Genomic DNA, 13,340 nt, shown 5'->3' on the forward strand with positions numbered 1-13,340 from the left:
GGTGTCTTTGTGGACAATACCCACATTCACCGGGTGAGTCCCTTTCATTATTATTTTGGATGAGCGCTGCTCTATGTTCTTCTTTCTTCAATTAGCATCATGATTTTCTAGTTTCTGAACATCATATTGATATCTGATCAGTCTTAGGCCGCGTTCCCACATTTACTGTATGTCACCACATGCAGCAGAAACCAGACCCTCGTGCGGTAACCAATAGGTGTATGGCCAAAAATCCTGGTAACAGCACATGACTACTGGAGAAGAAATGGAAACGTGGTTTGAGCCACCTGTAGACACATTATCTGAATTGCGTTTTTCATGGTTTTTAACTGCTTAAAACGTAAACAAATTTCCACAATGAATCAATGATTAGAGCCGTCTGCATATTGTCTGAAGGAATTCTCACCACAGGATTGGTAGGTTGGTAGGTACGGTAATAGCTCCAGGCCTCACATTTACCACCGCCACACCAGACCTGAACAATGCCGCCATACTTTGACTGGATAACACCACCATACCAGACCTGACCAATACTACCATACTGTGACTGGATAACATCGCCACACCAGAACTGACCAATACTACCATACTGTGACTGGATAACACCACTACACCAGACCTGACCAACACCGCCATACTGCGACTGGATAACACCGCCATAGCAGACCTGACCAATACCACCATACTGTGACTGGATAACACTGCCACACCAGACCTGACCAATACCACCATACTGTGACTGGATAACACTGCCACACCAGACCTGACCAATACCACAATACTGTAACGGGATAACACTGTTTGACTACCGCAAAGACCAAGTATACGAATGGGGAAGATGGGAGAAGGACGTCTCCATCCCCAAGCCCATCCGGCGCAAGTATAAACGCGGAAAAAAGAGATCGAACAGATCGGATAAAAGCCATGTCAGTTTTTCCTCCACCGAAATGGAATCTATTGACGATCTTACAGATGGCGACCAAAGTCCATCTGGCTCTACTACACAGCCATCTTATTTCAAAAAATCCAAGCCTAAAAAGGTTACACCAAAAGCAAAAAACGCAAGAGCAGGCGCCGGGGAGGACGAAAACACCGACATTCCACCGCAGCTCAAGTCCAGGAATACCAGGAGCCGACCCAAACCATAGGAAGCAGCGTCCTGAACCTCTCGACACACCCACTCACCCAGACACAGATGGAAGTCCTGTCCTTGGGAATGAGCTCTGCTCCGGTAAGAGACTTTGATGTCTTCTCCACTGTTTTGGACGTTAATAAATTTAATAATAATAGTTTGGACTTAACTATTAGGAGGCATTTCTTTAACCAAGAAAGGGAACCATATAGCAATGTCCCACCCAGTTTTCATAATGATTTCATTAACCTTTCCTTCCGTGAACAGGTGGCATACAAATGTTTGACTGAACTTAGTGGGGACATGTTATCAACTAATGACTACATATGTAAGAATGCCTCTTTCCGTATTCGGAATGCTGAATTCTACCCTGTTAATGCGCGGGTGAGCCAGATGGACCTATTTCAAGACTCTAGGGGAGATTTATCAAAGGGTGTAAAATTTAGACTGGTGCAAACTGGCCACAGCAACCAATCACAGCTCAGCTTTCCTTTCATCACTGCCTAAAGCTGAGCTGTGATTGGTTGCTCTGGGCAGTTTGCACCAGTCTAAATTTTACACCCTTTGATAAATCTCCCCCTCTGTGTTCAGGGAATTGAGGGCTCTGTCTGACTCCCCCTCACATATATCCCGTCATAATTTGTCTTCTGTCCAGAAAAAAACACTCAATGATTTAAAGGCACTGGATGGTATAACAATAAAAAATTCAGATAAAGGTGGATTAGTACTTGTTATGAATACGGACATGTATAATCAGCAAATGCTGGATCATCTCATGGATACCACAACTTACCGAGCATTGCCTGATAACCCTATTCATGTCTTCTCGCGTGAGTTGCAGTCGCTTCTCCATGAGTGAACAGGCTTGGGAGTTATCAGCGATACAGAGGCTGAATATCTGTGCCCCTCTCATCCCATCACGCCCATAATGTATGGGCTTCCTAAAACACACAAGGGCATCATTCCCCCTCCCATGCGCCCCATTGTGTCTGGCAGGGGCTTTCTGTGCGAGAGGCTGTGCGAGTGGCTTGACTGCTTGCTGCAGCCTCTCGTGCAGAGTCCCTGGCTATCTCAAGGACACTGGTACAGTATTATCTAATCTTGACAATTTTGTGTGGCAGCCGGAATACAGTTGGTTGGGACTGGATGTTACGTCGCTGTACACCAGTATCCCACATGCGGTTGCAATGCAAGCACTGCAATTCCATTTGGAAAAATACAGTGGATACAGTAGTGAACTCATTGAGTTCATTAAAAGTACCACTTGGTTCTTAATGACGCATAACTACTTTAAATATGGTGACAAATTCTATTTACAAATAGAAGAAAGAAGGTGTAGGTCCTCTAGTTAGAAATGTAAATTGGTGGTATGAATATATAGTGGGATTATCAAGTGTACAAGTCGATAAACTTTGGTTTTATTTGTAACAGAAAACAATGTAAACCAGATATTAATTGTTATTAATTGTGTTAACATTGTTTTCTGTTACATTGTTTTCTGTTACAAATAAAACCAAAGTTTATCGACTTGTACACTTGATAATCCCACTATATATTCATACCACCAATTTACATTTCTAACTAGAGGACCTACACCTTCTTTCTTCTTTTTGTATTCTAATTTTCCTTGGGGTATAGGAACAACTTTAGGTTAACCTCGTTAGAAGTGCACTCCAGCAGTCGAACTCACACTCTCCCCCCCCTTTTACTCTATTTACAAATAAGCAGCGTTTCCATGGGGGCTAAGTATTCCCCTTCGTTAGCTAATTTAACCATGTCCCATTGGGAAGAAATTTACATCTATACCAGTGAAAATCCCTTTCTGGATTCCATCCGGTGGTAAGCCAGATTCATTGACGATCTGTTACTCATTTGGGACGGACTTGAGTCTGACGTACCACTATTCTTGGAATATGTGAATAGTAATAGCATGGGCCTCCGCTTCACTCACAATTTTGACAAACATAAGATGATTTTTCTTGATCTTGAACTAACTGGTACACCATCACATGTAGTTGGGACTAAAACACATAGGAAGCCAGTGTCTGGTAACACCACATTGCATGCGTCGAGTTCCCATCCAAGGCACACCATCAAATCTATACCGGTAGGGGAATTAACCCGCATGCGCCGAAATTGCAATACGGAGCATGCATACAGGGAAGACAGTAAGTGCACATGGGATAGATTGAGAGCCAGGGGATACCCACGTTGGATGTTGGGACGGGCTGCTAACAGGGTTGACAACCGGGACAGACATGACTTACTTATTAGGAAAACCAAATCTCCCTCACAGCACATCCCCACATTGGTTACCAGATTTAGCCCTCAGTTCGGACAAATCAGGGACATCATCTTGAGACATGTTCACATATTGCGGAGTGACCCAATACTCAATCACATTTTACAAGCAGGATGTCGGGTGGTCTCTAGCAGAGCCTCCACGTTGGGAGATATTCTTTCCCCTCGACCCCCAAACAGCTGAGGTCCTCCACCTGGCTTAACTGTAAGGGCTTTTACAGGTGTGGTCAGGTCCCCTGCCGCACTTGTACTGTAGCATTGCCTAGCAAATCTTTTACCAGCAGCTCTGGTAGAGAGTTCCAGATAGGCTGTTTTCTCAATTGCAATAGTACACATGTAGTGTATATCATCTTGTGCACCTCTTGTAATCTCATTTACGTAGGTTGCACTACACAAAAACTCAAGATCCGTATTGCAGAGCACATTTATGATATAGGACACTCCACTACACGCAGCCTATTTGGAGCCTCCCACCATTTTGTGCATACACACCAGGGCAAATTAGGCTCTTTTAGAGCCCTCGCTATAGATCGTGTTAAGCTAACATCCAGAGGAGGCGATATCAGACGTGCTCTAGCTAAAAAAGAAGCTTACTGGATTTTTCACTTAAATACCATTACTCCATGTGGCTTAAATCTCCGCAGAGAACTTCAACTGTATTATTAGAGGTTTCTTCATTAGTTGTTTCATTCTTAGCTATTTATGTATAGTTAATCTTGTTTTGACCAACTTAGCCACAGTTCACACTATGCAATATGAATGCAAAATTGGTTTTAGTCTGTACTTTGTTTATTATGGGTGTGTGCATATGTAAAGTCCTGACGCCATCACGCTTCTGGGCGGAGTCGGATCACCTTTTTATACTCACCTGTATGGCCTTAACCTTAGCCATGATTAAGGGTATGTGATGTACCAGAAACATGTTGGCGTGAGACTGTGAGAGACGATGTATTGTCTCCGTTGTTTTTCAAGGATCACTGAATAAAGCTAATATTGAGCACTGCATCTCTGAGCCCAGGTGATTTACTACCATGTAACGGGATAACACTGCCATACCAGACCTGACCAATACCACCATACTGTGACTGGATAACACTGCCACACCAGACCTGACCAATACCACTATACCACCATTACCGCCCCCCCCCCCCCCCCCCCCCCCCCCCCCCCCCCCCCCCCCCCCCCGCACACACATACCTTCCCCATCACAGTACAACCGGCGGCCCACAGTGTGAGGCTGCACGGGTCACACCTAGCCACGGCTGCAGTGGCAGAGTTTATGGCTCATTGTCCTACTGATTCCTTCCCAATGGGCATATAAATCAGATCACAGTGTCGGCTAACTGATCACACCCTTGTCAGTAAACTGAAACCACCGGAAAGAATTTTTGAGAAGAGTCACTCTCAAAAGAATGAACTGGAATGTATTGTGAAAAAATTATACTTATACAGTTAGGGTGGTATTACACGGGCCGATAGGGGCCCGATAATACCTGTGAACGAGCAGCGATCGTCGCTAGATGTATATACCCCTTGCATAAGTATATACATTACCCATCCACGTTCCAGGGCTACTGCTGCGGTCTTCTTCTCCCCGGGCCCCGCGTGCTGTAACGTCAGAGTGGCCTGTCAGCCAATCACAGGCCGGGACCGCCGCGGCCTGTGATTGGCCGGGCGGCCTGTCAGCTGACAGGCCACTCTGACGTTACAGCTCAACGTCCCGGGGAGAAGAAGACCGCAGCCCTGGAACGTGGATGGGTAATGTATATCGTTAGTCGCCGCCCGCGCACCGCTATTACACGTAGCGGTGCGCGGTCGGCAGGGGCGGTCTTGGCATTTCTGGGGCCCCAAGCGAAGTTATATCTGGGCCCCCCCCTCGACACGCGTTTCAAAACAATAGACCGCTGTGTGTTGCCCCCAGTAGTATATACCCCTTGTGCGCTACCGCCAGTAATATATACTCCTTCTGTGCTCGCCCCAATAGTATATACCCCTTGTGTCCTGCCCCCAGTAGTATATACCCCTTGTTTGCTTCCGCCGGTAGTATATAGACCCCTGTGTGTTCTCCCAGTTATATATAGCCCCCCCGTGTGCTCCCCCAGAAGTATATAGACCTCCTGTGTGCTGCCCCAGTTGTATATAGACCCCCTGTTTGCTGCCCCCAGTTGTATATACCCCTTGTGTGCTCCCCCACTAGTACATAGCCCCCCTGTGTGCTCCCTCAGTGGTATTTAGCCCCCCTGTGTGCTCTCCCACTTGGATATAGACCTCCTGTGTGCTTCCCCACTTGGATATAGACCCCTGTGTGCCCCACCAGTAGTATATAGACCCCTGTGTGCTCCTCCAGTAGTATATAGCCCCCTGTGTGCTCCCCCACTTGGATTTAGACCTCCTGTGTGCTCTCCAAGTTGTATATAGACCCCATTCTGCTGCCCCAAGTAGTATATAGACACCCTGTGTGCTGCCCCCAGTAGTATATAGACCCCTCTGTGAAGCCCCAGTAGTCTATAGCCCCCCTGTGTGCTGCCCCTGTTATATAGCCCCCCTGTGTGCTCCCTCCATTTATATAGACCCCCGATGTGCGCTCCCCCAGTTAAACAGACCCCAGTGTGCTCCCTCTCCCATATAGTATATAACACAATAAAACAAACACTTATACTCACCTGGGTCCGGGCGTCTCCTCTTCTCTTCACTCTTGTGGCCACAGGAAGGACTTTCCCTGCGATCACAAGAGGCCGCACTCCCCTTGTCCTGGCACCGATGCTCCAGTGATGTCACTGGCACGCCGGCACCACAAGGACAAAGCTGCCACTTGTGACCGCAGGGAAAACCCTTCCTGCAGCCACAAGAGTGACTGACAGGAAGGGAGCCAATGTCTCCCGCCCTGTCAGTGCTGCTGCATGTAACTATGAGCGCTCATTACGAGTGCTCATAGTTACAGTTCAGACGGCAGCAGCGAGCGGGGCAGCAGCCCTGTCCAGCAGTCTTGAGCACAAGAGCGGGGTGTGGGGGCCCCCATGGATGTTGGGGGCCCCAAGCAATCGCTTGGGGTGCTTGGTGCCAAAGACCGCCACTGGCGGTCGGCGCCCGACAAAAATAGGTCAGAACCTATATTAACGATCAGCCGATGATCGTTGTCATCGGCTGATCGTTGTATTTATTACATGGAACGATAATCGGCCGAATTGGGCCGATTTTGTCGATTATCGTTCCGTGTAATAGTACCCTTAGACTTCTGCACATCTGGGATAATAGTTTAGCTGTTTACGGGAGCTGCGTTACTTACTCTATTAAGGCCTTATTATTTTACAGATTTTTTTCAGCCAAAGTCAGGAATGGATTTAAAAAGAGGGGAAATCTTAGTCTTTTCTTTAAGACCTGTTCTCTCTTTATAGTCCATTAATCTGATAAAGATAATCTGTCGGACATCTTTTGGTCTAATAGGGCCCTTACCTTCTGTCAGAGAGGGGAGAAACGTAGGGATCAGGGGTCAGATGTGGCCCTCAGATGCTCATCCTATGGATCCTGACCCTCCTTTCCATCTGTGTCCTGTTCAGCTTTGTGCTCTGCTGCCCTGTGTATATACATTGTACTATGAATCATGGACTGTATTATATTATGCTAAAATATTTTATGTGCTTTAATTTTTTTTTGTCTTGTAGAACCACAATGGTCTCATCTTATGATGTTTCCAGCAGAGAGGGGTCAGTACATGCATGGTCTCCCATTCTTATGGTGAACAGGACATAGAGAATGAGGTAAGCAAGTCATCATAGATCATCTAGGTTGATTCCTTAAAGGGAACCAATCACGTATAAAATGGCTATTCAGCTCAGGAAGTGTGCTGATAAATCATTCAGCACACTTCCCATACATATCCTTATATCCTGCATCCCTGCAAATGAAAACTTATAATCCTACTTTTATAGATTGGCGCGCTGTATGGTAATCACCGGCAAGTAGTCATCTGGGCGGTGGGCTGTGGGAAGGTAGTCACGGTCCCCTGGGCGGTTCGGCCCTCTGGGCGTGAGGGGTGTGATTCAAACTTCAGTAAATCTGTGACTTCCTCCAGAGGCGTGCTGTAGCGTCCGGCAGCGCGTCAGCATTCTTATCACGCCGCACATGCGCAGTACAAGTCCCATTCTGTGCTTTAGGTGGCGTGATGAGAACGTTGGTGTGCCGCCGAATGCTACAGCACACCTCCAAAGAGCGTCACAACTTCACTGGAGTTTGAATCACGCCCATGAGACCGTGACTTCCTTCCCACAGCCCACCGCCCAGAAGACTACTTGCCGGTGATTACCATACAGCGCGCCAATCTATAAAAGTAAGATTATATGTTTTCATTTGCAGGATGGGGGATATAAGCGTGGTGTCCCACCACGGGTGTTGCTATTGGTTACACCCTTCATAAGTCTGTACTTATTGTATGCATGTGGTGATGAAGGTAGTGGTAGTGATAAAGTTTCGCCACTAGATGTCACAGTTATAGATATGTGTATTCACATGATGCACAGCTGATGTCAGATGGATCTGTGAACCGATAGGAAGCTGTTCTTCTTCTCTCCTATCATCTCTCTCTTTACTTCTTCTATTGCACTCTTCACCCACTCACAGGTCACTTTAGATACGCTGAGGAAGGAAGTCACATGGGTGGAGGAGGTGCATAGGTTGTAGAGCAGGGGTGGGGAACCTTTTCCCTGTCAAGGGCCAGTCAGGCATTAATAAAGTTTGTAGAGTTGGTTAGCAGCACCCGAAGCAAAGCAAAGTATTGTTCCCCTAATGTCCCTGCTATTATAGTTAAACCTCTGTGATGCCTCTAGTACATGATGTGAATCCTTAGTGATGCCTGGTAGCAAGAGTTAACCCCCAGTGATGCCCCTGGTAGTCCTAATAAACCCCCTTTGATGCCCCTGGCAGTCCTAATAAATCGCCAGTGATGCCCCTGGTAGTCCTAATAAACCCCCAGTGATGCCCTCTGTCACTGATGTTAACCCCTCAGTGATGCCCCTGGTAGCTGATGTTAACACCCCAGTGATGCCCCTGATGGCTAATGTTAACCCCTAGTGATGCCCATGGTAGCTCTAGTTAACCCCTTATAGATGCTCCTAGTAGCTCTAGTTAACCTCTTATTGATGCCCCTTGTAGCTGTAGTTAACCCCCCAGTCATGTCCCTGGTAGCTCTAGTTAACCCCCCAGTCATGCACCTGGTAGCTCTAGTTAACCCCCTCCCCCCAAGCCATGCCCCTGGTGGCTCTAGTTAACCCCCCCCAGTCATGCTCCTAGTGGCTTTAGTTAACCTACACCCCCAGTCATGCCCCTGGTGGCTCTAGTTAACCCCTTCCCCCCCCCCCCCAGTCATGCCCTTGGTGGCTCTAGTTAACCCCCCCAGTCATGCCCCTGGTGGCTCTAGTTAAACCCAAGTGTCTGTCTCAAATAAAAAAATAAACATCCCACTCACCCTTCCTATGTTCCCACGCTGCACAGGTCCTCATCTCTCCCCTCTAGCCTGTGCCCATCTTCTCCTGCAGGCGGCGCGCGATCAAATGATGTCATTGCGCACGGCCTGCAGGAGAAGGAAGACGTGCGCTGCTCTGGTGGGAAAGGGGACAGGGACGGCGGAAAGGAGAGCCGCAGGCTGCATTAGGAGGACTCAGGGGCCGGATGCGGCCCGCAGCTGGAGGTTCCCCACCCCTGTTGTAGAGGAAGGATGCAAGCTAGACAGCTTTCTACAGTGGTCCTCTCAGGACCCTGGCTCTCTGCCAGGTCCCCTACTCGGGTCAGTCTTAGCTAGAATGCCGTATGGGTAGGACGCAAGACAGGACACAGCTAAAAGTTTTCTTCTCAGTAACACTACACAACACCATGCAATGTTAGACCCCTTTCAAGAGAGGACAAGTCAGAGACAACCTGAACCCACACCGTGGACTAGGAGAGTCACAGAGCAGGACAGTATCCACAGACAGCAGTAAGCTAGGAACTAGGGATGGTCCGAACCTGCCGAGGTTCAGGTTCGTATGAACCTAAACTCTCTGCATCAGATTCCCGCTGTCTGCCCGCTCCGTGCAGCGGGTGGATACTGCGGGAGGACCGCCTGGAAAACTGGGATACAGCCTATGGCTATGGCTGTTTCCCAGTTTTCCAGGTGGTCCTCCCGCTGTATCCACCCTCTCCACGGAGTAGGCAGACAGCGGGAATCATTGCCGAGAGTTCGGGTTCGTATGAACCCGAACCTCAGCAGGTTCGGACCATCCCTACTAGGAACTGATCTGGATAGAGCAAAGTTGCTAAGGCCTATGAACTCTATCTCGCAGCGCGGTTGTCAGCAGGGAACCCTCAGCATTCCGCTCATCCTAGGTAACAAGGTCTGGGGCCTGTGTCACCCTTTAGGACGGGTCCCCCAAATCTAATGGGCATAAGGTGCTGCGAAGACCCAAAGGTCAATGCACGGGCACAGGTATTTTCTTCTTCTTCTACTAAGTATTCTTCTACCTCATCCTCCAACATTCTGGCAGAGCACCGTACTACTTAGGTTGAGACTCTCACGACATCCTCCTCTCTGCCACTCTGCTTCTTTGTATCTCTTAACAGGCTACTCAGTTCACACGACTGTACCCTCTGCTACATGCCTATCACAGATTTGGTTGCTGTATTGTCAAGTATTCGTCTACAAGTATTATCAAGTGTCTTATCAATTGCTTTATCAATGGAACTATCAAGTGTAACCTATCTTGTCAAAGCAAAGCTGTATAACTTGCTGCACACAAGTACCTTTCAAGTAATGAGTTTATTTATGCTAAAGAGACTTTGTGATTCTTTACCCCACACCGACGCAGTATACACCGCAACCTTGAGACACTTCCCCTCTCTGTGGGTGGCAGTTCCAATAGTCCGGGAGGGTCACTACACCGCTTTGGCCATCAGTGACTACACTTTCCCAAGGGACCCCGTAGCAGCCCGGTAGGACACTAACCACAAGGGAAAAAGGTACACACAGCCTTACAAAATAAAAGCAGATGTGTTAGCACACCCGTGTGCCCAACCGGCACTGTCCGCTTGTGTTTGCAATAAAGATTTGAAGATTATTACACTTGGATGCTGTTGGACTCCTACTTTACAAGTGTTCCGGTCCTCTTGGGGTTGTGGACATTCCAGCGTGCATCCACCACACAGCTGCATCTCTATTGGTGCAACTATTGGTGCTGTTGGACTCTCTGCATTCAACCAGCACTGGCGTCACGAAGTAACATCTTAAGGTCTGGCTGTATCTCGGCCAACCATCGTCGGAGTGGGGTCACACTTCACCACCTAGCAAGTGACTGGCCAATCCTCCAACACAACATCACTGGGGGCTTACACCACATAAGGATATGTATGGGAAGTGTGCTTAATGATTTATCAGTACACTTCCTGAGCTGAATAGTCATTTTACACGTCATTGGTTCCCTTTAAAATCTTCACCCTTCCAGCTTGCTTGTGACTATGTGACGTGGTCAACAAGCTGAGTTTTATGTGGTTTGTGTTACTCCTATTACATACATGGCATAGCACTTGTGGTGCTACAATCTTTGAACAACTCCAAATAAAATCAATAGGAGTTGCAAAAATATTTATATAGTATTTAAATCAAGGGTCTCAGTGTGAATGGACCCAATCTGAACTTCGATAGGAGGCGTGACATATGAGATTTTACCCCTGGCTAATGGGGTAAAATCCGCAGCGGTCACAGTCAATGGACATCTAAGCAAGAGAGGTAGAGATGAGCGAACCGGGTTCGAGTTTAAGTCCATCCGAACCCAAACGTTCGGCATTTGATTAGCGGGGGTTGCTGAACTTGGATAAAGCTCTACGGTTGACTGGAAAACATGGATACAGCCAATGACTATATCCATGTTTTCCACATAGCCTTAGGGCTTTATTCAAGGTCAGCAGCCACCGCTAATCAAATGCAGATCGTTCAGGTTCAGATGGACTCGAACCTGAACCCGGTTCGCTCATCTCTAAAGAGAGGACATACCCCCAAACCTGACAAAAAAGCTGAATTAATTAACCAGGCAAATGCTACAGAAGGCTTGACAAAGGGAGCTGTTGCTCTTGAAACGTTGCGTACTTCTCATGGAAGTTGGACTTCTACTCCCGCTTGGGAACTGTGTCCTGATGGCTACAAGCTGAATAAGGACGTATGCTAAAGGACTCTGCTACAATTTACCACTGGGTGATGTAACGTTTGATTGACTTTATCAATGTGAGACATGTACACTCACCGGCCACTTTATTGGGTACACCATGCTAGTAACAGGTTGGACCCCCTTTTGCCTTCACAACTGCCTCAATTCTTCGTGGCATAGATACAACAAGGTGCTGGAAGCATTCCTCAGAGATTTTGGTCCATATTGACATGATGGCATCACACAGTTGCCGCAGATTTGTCGGCTGCACATCCATGATGAGAATCTCCCGTTCCACCACATCCCAAAGATGCTCTATTGGATTGAGATCTGGTGACTGTGGAGGCCATTTGAGTACAGTGAACTCATTGTCATGTTCAAGAAACCAGTCTGAGATGATTCTAGCTTTATGACATGGCGCATTATCCTGCTGAAAGTAGCCATCAGATGTTGGGTACATTGTGGTCATAAAGGGATGGACATGGTCAGCAACAATACTCAGGTAGGCTGTGGCGTTGCAACGATGCTCAATTGGTACCAAGGGGCCCAAAGAGTGCCAAGAAAATATTCCCCACACCATGACACCACCACCACCAGCCTGAACCGTTGATACAAGGCAGGATGGATCCATGCTTTCATGTTGTTGACTCCAAATTCTGACCCTATCATCCGAATGTCGCAGCAGAAATCAAGACTCATCAGACCAGGCAACGTTTTTCCAATCTTCTACTGTCCAATTTCGATGAGCTTGTGCAAATTGTAGCCTCAGTTTCCTGTTCTTAGCTGAAAGGAGTGGCACCCGGTGTGGTCTTCTGCTGCTGTAGCCCATCTGCCTCAAAGTTCGACGTACTGTGCGTTCAGAGATGCTCTTCTGCCAACCTTGGTTGTAACGGTTGGCTATTTGAGTCACTGTTGCCTTTCTATCAGCTCGAACCAGTCTGCCCATTCTCCTCTGACCTCTGGCATCAACAAGGCATTTCCGCCCACAGAACTGCCGCTCACTGGATGTTTTTTCTTTTTCGGACCATTCTCTGTAAACCCTAGAGATGGTTGTGCGTGAAAATCCCAGTAGATCAGCAGTTTCTGAAATACTCAGACCAGCCCTTCTGGCACCAACAACCATGCCACGTCCAAAGGCACTCAAATCACCTTTCTTCCCCATACTGATGCTCGGTTTGAACTGCAGGAGATTGTCTTGACCATGTCTACATGCCTAAATGCACTGAGTTGCCGCCATGTGATTGGCTGATTAGAAATTAAGTGGTAACGTGCAATTGGACAGGTGTACCTAATAAAGTGGCCGGTGAGTGTATATGTTCTTGAAAAATAAGAATGAAAAATGAAGTCATAAGTAAGTGAAAATAAGAAACTGTTGTGAAGTGTGTTCATTTCTTCCTTATACATGGAACTTGAATGTGGGCTGAGGAGCTGCCTAATTGAACACATATGTGAAACCCAGTTGGTACAATCCAATTCACATTTATAGTTAAAAGCTACAGAATCTACATGAGCAAGACCAGACACACACCTGTCACCCACAAACAAAGACTTGGGTATGTTCTTATTCTTGAGAGATACGCTGGAGTTTCCCGCCGGCTTGTCAGGATTTAAGTAACAATCTCTGAAATGGTGACCAGGCTTGTAACAGTACTGGCAAAAAATATGCTGCAGATGGTTGGCCTGTCCAACCTTGGCATTGACTGCTCCCAGCTGCATAGGCTCTTCTGATGATGGAGAAG

This window comes from Dendropsophus ebraccatus, chromosome 9, assembly GCF_027789765.1.
Source record: "Dendropsophus ebraccatus isolate aDenEbr1 chromosome 9, aDenEbr1.pat, whole genome shotgun sequence".
NCBI lineage: Eukaryota > Metazoa > Chordata > Amphibia > Anura > Hylidae > Dendropsophus > Dendropsophus ebraccatus.